Raw genomic sequence first — 15,307 nt, forward strand, 5'->3', positions numbered from 1 at the left:
GGTTGGACAAAATTTTATCTAGATATCAATACATTTAAGCACTATTTAGTTGTACATTTTTTCAGTATAACATTATAATGGTCTGCGGCACTCCCCGTGTGTACCCAGAGAAAACCCGCGCTGGGGTTTTCTCTGAGTACTCTTGCTTTCTCCCACAGTCCAGAGACATGCAGGTTGGGGATAGGTTAATTGGTGACCAGGGTCCAAAACTAACTTTTACCAGCCAGGCTGGCTGGTAAGTGAATTTTTTTTACCAGCCAGGCAGATATTTTACCAGCCAACCAAATAATTAATAATTTAAAGGAAAAAAAGTCAAGTCACTTAAGGCCTGCGCAGATTCGATCACCGGCGATTGGCGCACAATGCATGCTGGTTAGTTTTGTGTCCGACTTCATCCCAACTTGCTCTGACGTATTACAAAAGTGAACAGCGATAAAATCGCGAGAGCAAGGCGGCCGCAGTTTTTAGAGCCAGGTGCTGCAGTTGCTCTCCACCGACTGCACCGCCTGGCTCTCACCTGATCTAACAACTGATTGGTTTAGATGTCGACTCAATAATATGACGTTTTAGATAAACTACTCATTTTGTTGAATTTTAGAGATTAAGATTGTATTTGTCTGATTTGAAGGTTTATTCTGTAACAGAAAACATGTTGTGTGACTGATGGTGAAGTTTAGTTGTCAGAGACTGAATGCATTCATCATAAACTATACAGAGTCTACTGTACTATATTAATATTGGATGGTTTAATTATTGAAGTATTTAGCAACACAGAGACTTGCAGTCAGTGGGATGTGAGGATTCTTAAAATAACATCTGTACAGATGTGAAGCCCTGACTGGATCTGACTGATCTTTAATGAAAGCTGTTGTCTTCCTCTGAAAATATTAACTTTATAGTCAAACACAGTTTATTCAGCCTGTGTAGTTGAGGGGACAGGACAAATTGATATGATGCTGATTTACAGGAGAATTCATATCAAATGGAGGTTGAACCATGAACATAAACTACAGATCACCTGTAAAGCATTTTAATAAATTAATCTATCATAATTAAAACAACTGGAGACTGAGAACAAACTGATATATGGGTCTGATCACTTTTTTAATGAACTGACATCATTCCAGACAGGATGTAAGTGTGTCTGTGACTTCCTGTATGGACTGAAGGCTGCTGGAAACTGTCGGGAAACTGTCTGACTTCACCGCAGCTTTTTGTCACCGCCCCCCCGCTGCGGCCGCCTGCTCTTGTCTACTTTGCAGGCGAGGCGCAGTTCATCTCGAACGAGCCTATTAACAAAGTAGCAGAGTGAGAGAGTGATACATCCTGTCAGCCGAGGGGTTTCCTATCTGTGCAGCCGAGCACCGCAGCACCTCCACGGACTATTACATCCAGACGGTCCCGGTGTTTCCTCCGCAGGCTCCACTTCACTCAGCTTCACTCAGCTGCCCAACAAACCCGCTGCTTCTTCCCACATTAACCTGAATAACAAACCGGGGCTCGGTGCTCTGGTTGGATCCAAACGGAGAGCCGGGGCTAGCTGGGAAGCTAGCGGAGGCTAACTGGCTATATTTCCCTCCGGTCATGCTGCGGCTAACGCTACGCTAGCCTCACAGCTACGCCTCACCAACGAGCCTAACAACAGCTATCCACTTCGGCGCGCTGTGTTAACGTCATGACGCACTTATGTGACCAGAGATCCTGCCTGAAATACACATTACTCTGCCAGGAAACCAGCCGATACCAGCATCGTTCTCCAGTAACAAAAAATGCATTTTTCGCTTGTAAAAAAAATAACTCGTGGCGAGTGGTCTTAAAAATTTACCAGCCAGAGACAAAATCTACCCGTAATTGGCGAGTGGCGAGTGTTAGTTTTGGACCCTGTTGGTGACTCTGAAATTGGCCGAATGATTGTCTGTCACTATGTGTCGATAGGCTCCAGCCCCTCCGCGACCCTCAATTGGGTAAGTGGTTATGAAAATGGATGGATGGATTATAATGGTCAATTTGTGAAATTATCAGCAGTCAGGTAAAAGTCATCTGAATATCTCCAAATAAGTCTAACATTTGTCGTGGTTGCAGCCATGCCTGCAGAACAAGACGCCAAAATCTGAATATATCTTTGTAAATCAATGACCCCAAAAAAATAAAAAATCTTCTCTGCTTGGAGTTACAGTTAGACGCAAGGTCTCCTGTTGGTTTAATCTTGGGATAAGGGTAAAGATTAGGTTAATAAACAACTTACGGTTACGTTTTTTTTAGCTTATCCAACAAGTGACGAGACGACACAATGCGAGCAGACAAGAACATGCATCAGGTACACAACACTCAGCAGGACACAAGGCACCGCCTCACATGAAACATCGTTTTTAAGTCAGACATAATCTGACATCTGAAAGGTAATGGAGGGAGGAGGTGCTTATGAAGAAGCATACTGGCCTGATTTCTTAGTACAACTGTATTTCTTCTTGACCATTTTCTTCTTAGCCCTTGACCTTTCGCAACACTGAAGTTTATTCAGTCAGATAAATTGTGGCTATAATTACTTTACCCTCTGACTTCCTGAAATATCCAGTCTGGAGATCACTTTTAAAGAGTAGGGTGCCTCCTCTCTGTGTAGTGTTGACTCAGTCTAATTGAGCCATCTGTGTGACAGGGCCATCATCTCCACCCTTCTGTATGAAATGCTTCATTGCAGCACTGAATCTATCAATTTACCTGCAACAAATATAAAAGTGTCAGCTTTCTTACATCTTCTCCCTCTCACTTCGGCTTTTGGGAAGCAAGAAATTGCTTAAAGATTAGGCGCTAAGGAGGAAGCAATTTCTCAGCTGGAGCAGCGATAAGAAATCGAGAGCGGAGTAATCCCTTAAATCAAATTTGATTCAATTAAATTAAATTAGAAATGTTGGAAGGCATAGAAAATAGAGGCTGTATCATCAGCAATGTTGAGTGGATGGAAAGTAGGAAGGCAAGGAGAAATTTCTTGTGCAAACAGAGCAGAGTCTACAGATGGAGGTGGAGAATATTAATTTGTTCTCTGTGTCAGTTTCCAGGTAAGCTACTTGGTTGAACAAAAGGCAAAAATAAAACTTCTGGAGGAGCTAAAACATGAAAAATTTACCAAGGAATCATAACATTAATTTGCTAATTGGCAAAAACAGTAGGAGAATGTCAAATGGGTTTGTTAACATACAAAAAATGACTTCTGCCTGCGAGCCAGCATGCTCATGTGAACTCAGAAGGAACAAAGCACAGAGGTGGATCACATGGATGGCTCAAAAACAGCCAGAGGCTCCGTATGACGCTGAACAAAAGTTCATTTTCAGGGTGACTTCACTCTATAATTTCCTCTGCCTTTAATGAAAGAACATGTAGGATACTCCAGAGCTGTGGTCTCTTAGTTTAGACTCAAAACTAAATCTTGACAGTCTTGCCTCTGGCTCACACGCGCAGTGTGGCCCCATGATAAGGCTGAAGGGAGGCTTCAGTGAGTCGATAAGATCAAGTACTAATTCAAGGAAACTGATTCTGACAGGGAAATGATCTTGTAAGCTGTATTCTGTTGGTTAAGTCTGTCAAGTGAGCAGAGTTTAAAGCCTGTATGTGAGGAAATGCGGGTCAATCATATAGGGACAACCTAATTGGCTCATATTATCAAATAAAAGCAATTGGCTATTTTTAAATTTGAAATAAAAGGAAGGAAAGAAATTCAAACTGTGCAGACAAATTAGGGGTGGGCAATATGGCCAAGATCTATTACAACATTATATGTAATTTTAAAATATGGCAATAGTGTACATCACTATACAGTAATTGTTCTGTGAATTCAATTAAGAAATGCTCTGATACTATTTTTTCCTTCCCAGTACCAACTCTGATACCTGACTTTGGGTAACAGTTGATACCAAGTACTGATCCCATACCACTGTGTTAAAAAGAAAAATAATTTTTTAAAAAACGGCTGTATACTACTAACCTTGTATGGATGTAAAATGATTGCTATCATTGTCGTATGGCATTGGTCAGGTTAACACCTTTGTAAAACATGAACTAATACATTAAAAGAATGGATGCCAAAAAAAACAAAATTTCACTAGTGTGAAATATTGCCAAATTCCTGACATTTTGCCAACGGCTAGCGGTCCACTATTTACCATATGTCAATTCTTCTTTGCAATTCTAAAACAGTGGTTGCCAGTGGCTGCACAGCACAACTTGCTGTGTAGGTTGCAGTTTTAGAGCAGCAAGGAAGAAATGATTTCTGGGAAAACTGTCATTTTATCTGGGTGTGAAACTCCTTTGAAGTTTATTAATTGGTTACGTAGTATCACATTGGTGCATTGACTCACATACTCACCAATACCTAATCAAGCATTTTAGACAGTATCAGAGGTTTTCCAAGAGTTTCCCAGAGTTGTTTCAATAGGCTTTTCCGATACTGGTATCAGTAGCGGAAGAACTCTAATTTAATGTAGAAATAGTTTAAAATACTGTTCCTCATCACATTTGATAATTTTCTTTTTTATTTGAAACTTCCATACAAACAAAAAACAACTGCCACACTTCAGTGAAAAATCAAATCTCCACTGTTGGACACATTTCTATCATTGCACGGTGTATACTGTCATATCATCCAACCCAAAAGTGTATAAAAATATCACACACATGGTCAGTCACTCCAGTTACTTAGTTAATTTCTAGAGATTTGCTGGAATATTAGGGGACTATAACCACATTGTCACTAAACTGTATTTATATAAGACATGACAAACCTAAAATTTGTCTTTTGTGCAACTCAGATGATTGTCTTGCTAAAAAAAAACTATACGCATAATCCACAAATACTAGCACGCATATACTCGGATGCTGTACTATCCCACACCATCCTTTAATCTGCAGCAAAAGCAACAAAAGAAAAATGTTTGCTGCGTTTCTCTTTTTGCCTGCCAAAAAATGGATTTCAGCCGCACCGAAGAGACTAGGATGAGCAAAATAAAGAAGCAGAGCTGTTTGGCTAAAAGCCTACTGGATTCTTTGATTCTCAAGGACATTTATATGTCCTATACTCCACTGAGTCCCCCCCCCCCCCCCCCCCCCCCCCCCCATTTATCTGAGCCCACCCCACCCAGCTCCATTGTATCATCTTCAGTTGCAGAGAGCTTCCCGCAATTCCTGCTCAGCTGCTTATAAAATAGGAAGTCATGTAAGCCTTTGGAGCTGCGGGGATTGGAGATCCCTGGGGTAAAGCTGGGTACATTCAGAAACTCTCTAGTTTTGCTTTTGGATTCTTTTTTCCTGAAGTCAAGAGAGATTTAAGTCGCTCTTCACAGAAAATTGGCTTTTAAACAGTTGAAAGGCCGGAGAACCTTATATGTGCAGCCCAGGTTTTATAAAACAGGGTCATTAAAAGCAAACTTTATGAGAAGTGGCACTTAGACTTTGAAATATTCTGCATATACAGAGGGCATCATAAAGTGTATTCACTGGCTGATCTATTCATATTCATCCATTTATGAAATATGCCAGTGATTCAGTCCTTCCCATTCAGAGTTTACGTCATGAGCTTCTTAAAGATATTATCATACAACACATTTCTGCTTGCTGTATTGCTGCCATATGCGGCAAACTCACAATGAATGGGTATTAAATCTATTGATATTCTCAGCATAGGAGGTCCTTTCAACCACACAGCCATCAGATATACTGTGCATTCAGTAAGAGAGACTTAGAACAATGTCTTTAAGGCTGCACATTATGCAAAAAAAAAAAAAAACATATTGAAATTATTTTGACAGATATTGTTACTGTGTGATATGAGTCGCAATTTCAGTGGGAATGGTAATTTTTGCATTTCATGTTCAGTAACAAATAAATAAATAAAAGGTCAAGATGTGATTTTGGCTCAGGTCTGTACTAAACAAGCATGTTCCCTTACATTTGGAATATGAATGGGAATCTGTGAGGCACCACAACGCTTCATTAGTAACAGTATGTTGTGACACACTCTACCTGCTCCTTGGTCATTTCACTTGGCCATATTGCAATTTTTTATCAAATTTGAATTATTTGTGCACTAGATGTCTTCACCTCCCCCCTGCACCCAGGTAAAGCTTTTCAATGCACTCTGGTCAAGGGGTGAGTAGAAATGAAGACACAATCAATGGACAGATCTTTAGACTGTAACAGCAGTCTTCATTGTTATTTGTTTCTCCTTCTGGTACCAAAGCATTTGTGTGCCAAAAAGTCTTGGCATCCTCTGGTGGCCAATCAGCTACAGTTTCTGACATTTTAAGATTTTCTTGTAGTGACCAACAGCAAAATGGGTGCTGTTGGTCACTACGAGAAAATGATTTTACAGGCTGTTTTAGTGATTGCTGTGGCCTGAAACGGCTGATTTCACGGCAGCTTTTCTAAAAAAAATGCAATGCATGTTGCAATGTTTATAGGCGTATTTATGGAATGGAAGTGCCGAGGCAGAGCGTATTATTATGAGCATTCAGTATTTCAGATAGAATAAGGATCTAGTTGTGATGGTTGGGGGCTGGGGGCCACAATCAGCTGTTGTTGCCGATCGATGCAGTGTTGAAGGATTGTCCCCATGAGAGGCTCTTCTCCTGCTCTTTCTGCCTAGTTAGCACAAGCTAACACAGGACAACAAGATCTCAGCACTACTTGTCATATTTTGCCACCTAGGCAGGCTCCACTATCATTAAACCTGTAAATAACTCTTGGTTAACGTTAGCTTTATGATGCTAACAGTTAGCCCTGTCACAGGAACGCATCTATGTTTCCAGGGTTCTACGTTTCCCGGGTTCTATGTTCCCCACTTAACCCTGCAAAAAGGTTCTATGTTCCCTGCTTACACAAAAAAGGCTCTATGTTTCCCGGGTTCTATGTTTCCCGCTCAACCAAGCGGGAAACATAGAACCCTTTTTGTGTAAGCGGGGAACATAGAACCCTGGAAACATAGGGATGACCCCTCTGTCACTGTGTGTCTGGGACTTCACACAAAGAGCTCCAGTCTCAAAGCAGCAGACTCATGATAAACACAGAAAGGCTGGGCAAATAAATACGCTGCATGCAGCTCTACAATGAAATGAGATTTTACCTGTTTTAAACTGTAAAATTTGTGGTAAAGTTGCGGCGACTGGACAAAATTGCAAGGTTGCCCAGAATACACAGGGATTGGCTGAATTTGCATTGGACTGGACCTACTGCATTACACTGGAACATCTAGGAGGGACTGCAGACTGTCAGCTGGGAGGAAAATGAGTAGCTCTTTTATTATGAAAACTCACAAAAACTTGGGGTGCTCATCAAATATGGGAATTATAATATTTACATTTACTGTAACTGTATTTTGCTATTAGAACACATTTTTAAGGGCAAAGTTAAGAGATATGGGTTAACTAACAATTTTTGGGATCCAAAAAAGTCTTCTCAGTTGGCAACCAATATTGTTAGACATTGATATTTGGTTGAATTTAGGTTGTGACATCAGGTGACCAAAATTTGATGCCAGGACAACATCAAATTACCCTGGAAATCCAGAGTTCTCGCGAGAGCACAATTTGAATTTGCTCAGCGAGTCACTCTGGCAATCAGTAATGATGCTCATTACCTATGCCCTTGTAGCCGAGCTGCACCAATCACATCGGTGTATCTGATATAGGCGGGCCAGAGGCGAGCTAAACAGATGACGACAGCGCTGCGACGATGGCTATGGATGAACACCAGTTGTTTGAAATGGCTTTGGCCGCTACAATGAACGAGTTAGACTTGGCTTTTTCTCTAAAAGAGGAACAGAGGACGGCGCTCGAGTCTTTCCTTTGCAAGAAGGACGTTTTGCTGTTTTGCCGACTGGATACGGCAAGAGTCTAATCTACCAGTTAGCTCCGCTGGTAGCTAAGCTCTGGATACGTCACCCCCTGTATTGTTCTGATTGGTCGGAGTGTTATCCAACTGTGTACAGTGATATTTTCAAATGCATGCTTGGTACCGACCCTTGAGTTGGGCCATTTGCATTACTCATAGCCAGACCCTAAATCTTTCTAGATTTGGGTCTGGATTTCCAGGCTAAAATCTAATACCAATAATGTAAAATAATGACTAGAAATGGGCGGCACGGTGGTGTGGTGGTTAGCACTGTCGCCTCACAGCAAGAGGGTTGCCAGTTCGATCCCGGGTGTGGGAGCCCTTCTGTGCGAAGTTTGCATGTTCTCCCCGTGTCAGCGTGGGTTCTCTCCGGGCACTCCGGCTTCCTCCCACAGTCCAAAGACATGCAGATTGGGGACTAGGTTAATTGATAACTCTAAACTGTCCGTAGGTGTGAATGTGAGCATGAGTGGTTGTCTGTCTCTATGTGTCAGCCCTGTGATAGTCTGGCGACCTGTCCAGGGTGTACCCTGCCTCTAGCCCGATGTCAGCTGGGATAGGCTCCAGCCCCCCCGCGACCCTCAAGAGGATGAAGCGGTTAGAAGATGAATGAATGACTAGAAATCATGTTGACATTTTATTGGTATTAAGTTGTGTTGTTAAGTAACCAAAATCCAACATCCTCCAAATGTCTCATGCAAGCATCATCTTGACATGCAAATATGACATTTAGCCATGAGGTATGGGGACCAAAACCCAACGTCTGCAAAACAGCATCATGTCAACGTCAAAACAATGTGAAATCCTAATGCTGTAAGACATTTCAAATGAAGCTCAGGGTAAGTTCAATCAGGAAGACTTTCTTTACGCTATATCCATCTAATTAAACTTTGCCACGATCTCCTTCAGCCAATCATTTTGCCGCTGCCAAACTTTAAATCTGCTCTGCTCCTGTCAGCTTTCATTATAGGTGGAATCGTCGCAACCTCCTCCATCCCATTCACCTTATCCAGAACCCAGGATGAGCTCATCAAATGCCCACTCCTCTTCTCATCCAGATCCTCAGCTCCCTCTTCACCTCATCTCATCACCGCTATTAACACCACCAGCATCTAGACTCCATAGGAGGGGTTCCGTGATCTACTGAATCATTACCACCCTCCTGGAATAGGTCTAATCACCAAAGACTTTTCCCATTTCTCATACTTATGTGCACATGTAAATAAATATTCTTTCACTCAGAACGAATCTGTCCTACGTCTGTCATACTGACGTCCGGTGCCATCTGTGTTGGATCTGTGTATTTTATGTAGAAAAAGGTTCCTCATGTAAAGACCTATCACTTTTCTGCAAGGGATTCTGCAGTTCATCTACCCATCCATTTTTGCCATTTCTGATGCTATTTGGATCTAGGTCACAGTAGCCACAGGCTAAGAGACAGCCAAATTTTCTCCCCAGCCACATTCTCCAGCTCTCTCCGGCCACCACACATCACTCAACCCTCACTACACTTTAATCATTTCTTACTGGATTATTAAGAAATTGATGAATAATAGCACAGCCATCTGTGGCAGCCACGCTGACATTTGTTTCAAGCCATGTGTGCTCATTCAGCTGCAGGAAATCGATGTGTGACAAACCGGACAAACCACAAGGTGTAAAACTGTACATGTAAAGCACAAAGCAAACAGGGGAAGCTTTGAACACTCAAATCAATCTACATTTAACGAGCCACAAAAATAACACTCTCAGACCACTTGGTTTAGGTCTACAAAAAAACCTAACTCAGAACTGAGCATATGCACAAGATTTGTTTGTTGTTTTTATTGAGGTTTGTACTTTTATCTTATCTTTGACTTGAACCACATATTTTAAAAGAAGGTAAAGGTAAAGCCTCTTCACCAACATTTATGAGTTGTCTGTGTGCTTCTGATACAGATGGTGTTGTCATGGTTTGCCTCCAGCTTCAGAGTGCTGATAAAACAGAGACAACAAAACATCGTTTTGTTTTGTTTTGTTTGTCCAAATCTTGGAAGCATTACCACCCCCGCAAAACACATAAGATGGGTACAGAGAATACAATAGGGGGTATATGGGCTTCAACAACAATTCTCCCTGCAGACTGGCCGCTAACATTTTCCAATATACTACCAAAGGAGTCACAGTTTCTACATTTTTATTTTCAAGCAAACATGCTCTCATTTGAAGTCAAGCATCAACACATGCAGGGAAATATGGGGGAGGGAATGAAGGTAAGAAAAACCCTTGATTACACCTGAAGGCTGAGAATGTGACTTTAATAGGTGGCTGTTTATAAAGGCATCCAATTTAATCAGAATCCTAGTCCTCAAAATAATGTGAAAGAACACAGCAAGAAATTGCCAAAGTTGATTGATTTTCCGCTTAAACAGCCACACCTGCCAGGCAGGCTGAGGGAAATACTACATTTGTGTGGCCTGCCACTCCGTCAACAACAGGCGTCGAACACAAAGACTGCTGTCAAGCACCGACAGTGAAGAATGTTTCCCTCTGTTTCTGATTAAGAGACAGCGAGAAAAAGATAAATCATCAGAGTGCTGCTCCAGATCCACAGCTTCTCAAAGGCCACCCTCAGCCATCTGTTAAAGAAAGACCCCGCCACACACACACACACACACACACACACACACACACACACACACGCACACTTAATGTGTAAACTCCCCTGCTGCCTGCAGAGCTGCACAGGGCCACAGATGTCATGAAAGGCCACAGGGACTGTAAACAAACCCACTTCCTCATTCCTCATCTATCAGTCAAAGGCAGACACTCCAAAGCACCAGCAATCTATATTTCAATGACTAAAAAAAATCGTCAATCCTTTTTCTGTTTCATTTAGTTTTTAAAAGCAAAGCTACACAGACATTGACTAACTCCGTCTGTAATGAATCCATCCACACTGTGTGGAGCATGCCTGGGATAATGAGAAATACAATAAAGTGGAATTGTAGGGAAACCATGCATCATTTACTACCTCCTGTCGACTGCAGCTCCCAGCAGCTGGTGCACCAGTTTGTCTATCACAGGTTCTAGAGGAGACAACAGGTGGAGATTTCTGTTACGATACAATCCATTGGCTCCAATTATGGCAAACCTGCCAACACACTAATGTCTGCTTCTGTAAACCTGCAATAAACATGGAGTAACATCAAAGATAACTTCAGAAAACTCCACCTGTTTCTGAGCCAGAGGACAACTGGCTTCTTCTTCATTTACAAATAAATGTTTCAAGGAACACAGTAATTTACATAATACTGCCACTCAGTGGCAAGACTATGTAGTGATTTTAAAACATTTTACATCAAATTTCATGCATTTCACCACAGCTGCAATTACTAATACTACTAATACTAGTATTTCCATAATTGATCAATCTGCCAATACGACACATTTTCACTCCCAACGCATCAAATACCAACGCTTGCTCAGTGGCCCTCGGCGTCAGATACCGAGGCACCAGAGCACCCTTTAGCAGCGTTACAAGACGCACTGGGCGACATATAATTTAAGCTTATTACATGTGTTAAGTCCTTTCAAAATAAGCTTTTGTTTTCAAATGCATTTAAATGCATACACTCCCTTTTCAAAATATACCGAGACCAAAGGGAAAAAAAACATTTGTAGGTTTAGACACCAAAAGTATGTGGTTAGGTTTCGAGAAAAATTATCCTGGTTTGGCTTAATTTAAGTACATTTGGTACTTATGTACTGTAATGTCAAGGCACACGTGTCACATACGTCATGTGACCTATGTCACTAGCATAGTATGCTAAACATACTTGCACAAAGCATTGTTGTTATGTTTGTTCAAAACATAGAGGCAGGGGTAGACCACCAACTCCTTGTGGTGTTCCGCAAGTTAAAATTACAGTTTCTGTCAAAGGAGTGTGGTGGCTGTGAATGGTGGCAGCAGCAAAACATATTTTATCCAGTGTACACTATATTTAGAATATTTTTAGGGACCTTAAAAAAATAATGATAACAATCTCTCTTCTTTTTTATCAAATGTGTATTGATTATTATCTCTCACAACAATAAAGTCCTGAGGAGATGCAACAGAGCCAGAATTTCTATTTCATCTTTTTTTTTATTATTATCATGTCTCTCTCCTTCTCTGTGTTTGAGAGAGAGCTCTGGTGCATAACATGTTTCATTTTGAGGTTTCTCCTCTGCATTTCCAAGTGGTTTTATCGGTTCATTCATGCTAATTATCAGATTCTTACAATTGCTGATCCAAACAATTGCTGCTGCCAGAAGTGTCATATGCATCACTTCCTGTGTGTCAGAGGATTTCTCTGTGGAAAAACACTTTGTGAACCTAATAGCTTTCATGACCCAGGTATAATTGGCTGATTTATAGTAGGCTACAATTTTTTTAAAACCTCGCGAATAAAGGAAAAACAAACCAATCTACCACAAATAAAAATAAAAAAAAAATTCTTTCTGTAAACTCAGTGCACTAAATAAAGTTAAGACATTTCTACACAGCTGCTGGTCTCCTGACAGCAACCTCAGTGCCATCACGGACAGTTATTAGTTCAATTACGGCTTGGCAGGTTCGCTCTCAGGAGGAATCAACTGTTACCAGCTGATTAACGCTGCTGCAGCTCAATACAGCTACTGGATAACACTCACCTGCTCGTTATCTGGTGCCACTGCGAAGCTTGCTGGCCATTAAAGAACAATAAGAGCCACTTGGGTGAGCAGAGACCAGCAGACTCTGTAAAGTTTCCTTGGATGAGAGTTTCCACACGAGTAGAAAGATAACTAACTACCCTCAGGCAAGGTGGATGAAAGGTTGAATGTTTGTGTGAGCCACAAATACTGTTTTTTTTTTTTTTTTTTTTTGTTATCATGATGTTGAGATGAAAAGGTGTTTCAGTGAAACTATGCGAATCTTAACTCCTGTTCTCAATCCGAGCTGACATTGTTAAATAACTAAATATATTTTTAAGTCTGGGATCCATTCGTGCCGAGTAAAAACTTCAAAGACTGAGCATCTGTACCAGAACGCTGCACAGATATACCTAATGATGCTTGGCTGTGATTGACAGGTCTGCTCAGATATTAACCACCTTCTGCAGGCTCTGCGTGAGGTACCCTGCTTTTATGCTGGATTCAGTTGAAGACGGGATAATTATCACTGCTGGTGGTATGGTATGTGCTCCAGCAAAGTGGAACACACAGGGAAAAGTGAATGGAGGGCATTAATGTATGAGGAAAGGCATCAAACTGTGGTGTAACAGAGATGGATTAACTATGACAACAAAGCTAATGTTGTAGCTTTACACTCTGACATGCTTTAATGTTGAATGAGTTGACGTACAGTAGTGTACGCGGAGGAGAAAAGGTGGTCATACCTCTTTAAAGGTGTGTTCTGTAAATTCTCCTGCATGTAAGTGATGGGAAGCAGCCCTCAGCAGCTCATCCATCTGTGGACAGATGGCTCAAAGCTCTGTAAAGTTGAAGGAACATCATATTGACAGCAGGTTGATTGGACATATTGAAACACCAATTGCATGTCAACCAAATCACATTGACTTCTTTTCATATCTATCCCTTTCTAGTTTGGGTTTCTTAGAGGACTATAGCTAGTTGGCAAAACACTCTTAGCTCAAGATTCATTTAGTTGCTGTTCTGGGGCTTTTGATCATGTCATCATTAGCAGATGTAATTTGCCCTGTTGTCATGGAAATGTAGGTTCAAACATTTCAGTATGATCGACTTACAAAATACGATAGTGTCCATCTCCACAACATCAAAATGCTGCTCACATGTTGAAGCATCAGTAATAATATTCCAGTTGTAGATATATAGTGTATAAAAGTCAGTGTTGGAACATAACTAAGTACATTTACAAGTACTGTTCTTAAGTAAAATTGTGAGGTACTGCTCTAGTACACTTCAGAGGGAAATACTGTGCTTTTTACTCCACTACAAATATTATTAATTTTAGTTACTAGTTAATTTAGAAAAAAGATTTTTGGACACAAAACATATGAACATATGCAAGTCTAACTGAGATTATAAGTCAGTTGATTACAACATTAATCGGCAACTATTTTGACTACTGTTTAAGTCTTTGTTTCATGCAAATATTTTATGTAGTCTTGATTCAGTGTACCATGCATCCCTATGTTTTATTACAAATGCAAAGTCATTTACTCATCACTGCATTCTTTATGATTTGGTAGGTTGGACATCATTGACCATTCCCAGTCAACAGCACTGGTATATTTGTATCTATAAAGCAATACTGGGCAAACTTCCAGCCTACCTCTGCTCCCTTCTGTGTGTCAGCTCTGGTTGTTACCAGCTATGCTCCTCCAGGTGGTTGCTTTTCAATGTACCCAGAGTTTTAACAGATCTGGGGGAAACTGCATTTTCCTACTGTGCACCATGGACATGGAACAATCTCCAAAAAGATCTAAAAACACTTATATCCATTGATGAATTTAAGGGCATCATAAAGAATGTGGTGACAGAGATATGTGCTTGTTTTTCTTGAGAGGCCACGATGTTTGAATAGTTGCTGTTTTATTGTGGATTTTTGTATCATATGTTGTATTCGTCGCATTGTAATGTGATTTGAGTGGCTGCTACATTGGCCAGGTCTCTCTTGTGGGACTTCCTGGTTAAATAAAGATTAAAGATATTTAAAAAAAATAAAAAAATAAAAATTATGGTTCCAGCTTCTCAAAAATGACGACACTGCTTTCATTAAAATTATTGTTATGTATTAAATTTATTTAAACCTTTGCTTTTAATACTTACATCCATTTTCCTGATTTTATTTACATTCTTTTACTTAGGTAACATTTTCAATGCAGGGTTTTTACTAGTAACAGTGTTTTTACAGTGTGGTAGGCCTATTAGTACTTTTACTTAAGTAAGGATTTGAATATTTCCTCCACCACCGATAAAAGAGTAGCTCTCTTCTCAACAAGCATTTTTGCTATGTTGCTATTAAAACGCCTTAACTTTGAAGTGAACCCTTAAATGCAGTGATGCTACTTAGACTTAAAGCTCTTGAGTCCATCTTCCAACAGTGGTAGTAGAAGTGCACACGACACATTTAGCATTAGCATTTGTTTGCTAATTTTGCACCCGACTTAACAACCGACTGCACGTGCAGCTTCAGAAACATTCAAACTGACAGACTTGACTTTACCTCCTCTCATGTGTTGAGAACCAACCAATATGGCGGTTAACGTACGCCACCTAGCGTCACTGTATCCACTTGTGTGTCACATTCGCAACACTGTATATTTCCCAAGCATTAACAAACATGGCAGCGAGCGCGCGCTTCAGCACCACCTCGAGAGGCGCGTCTGTCCGCGCGCAGATAAAGCTGCAGGGGCGCGCGCCGGAAGGTGAGGCGGAACAGAGA

General features: G+C 40.8%; 1 long non-coding RNA gene across 1 annotated transcript in view; it reads right to left on the reverse strand.

Moving 5' to 3' along the window:
- LOC144458581 (uncharacterized) overlaps positions 1 to 13,809 on the reverse strand; it is a 161,722-nt gene extending 147,913 nt beyond the window's left edge. Inside the window, exons 1-2 of the long non-coding RNA XR_013487951.1 lie at positions 13,278 to 13,809; positions 10,892 to 10,946 (exon numbers count right to left, since the gene is read on the reverse strand). This is a non-coding gene — a long non-coding RNA (uncharacterized LOC144458581). The remainder of the gene's footprint in view (positions 1 to 10,891; positions 10,947 to 13,277) is intronic.
- Between the last annotated feature and the right edge of the window lie 1,498 nt (positions 13,810 to 15,307).

Source organism: Epinephelus lanceolatus, chromosome 18, assembly GCF_041903045.1.
Source record: "Epinephelus lanceolatus isolate andai-2023 chromosome 18, ASM4190304v1, whole genome shotgun sequence".
In the NCBI taxonomy this organism is placed as follows: Eukaryota; Metazoa; Chordata; class Actinopteri; order Perciformes; family Serranidae; genus Epinephelus; species Epinephelus lanceolatus.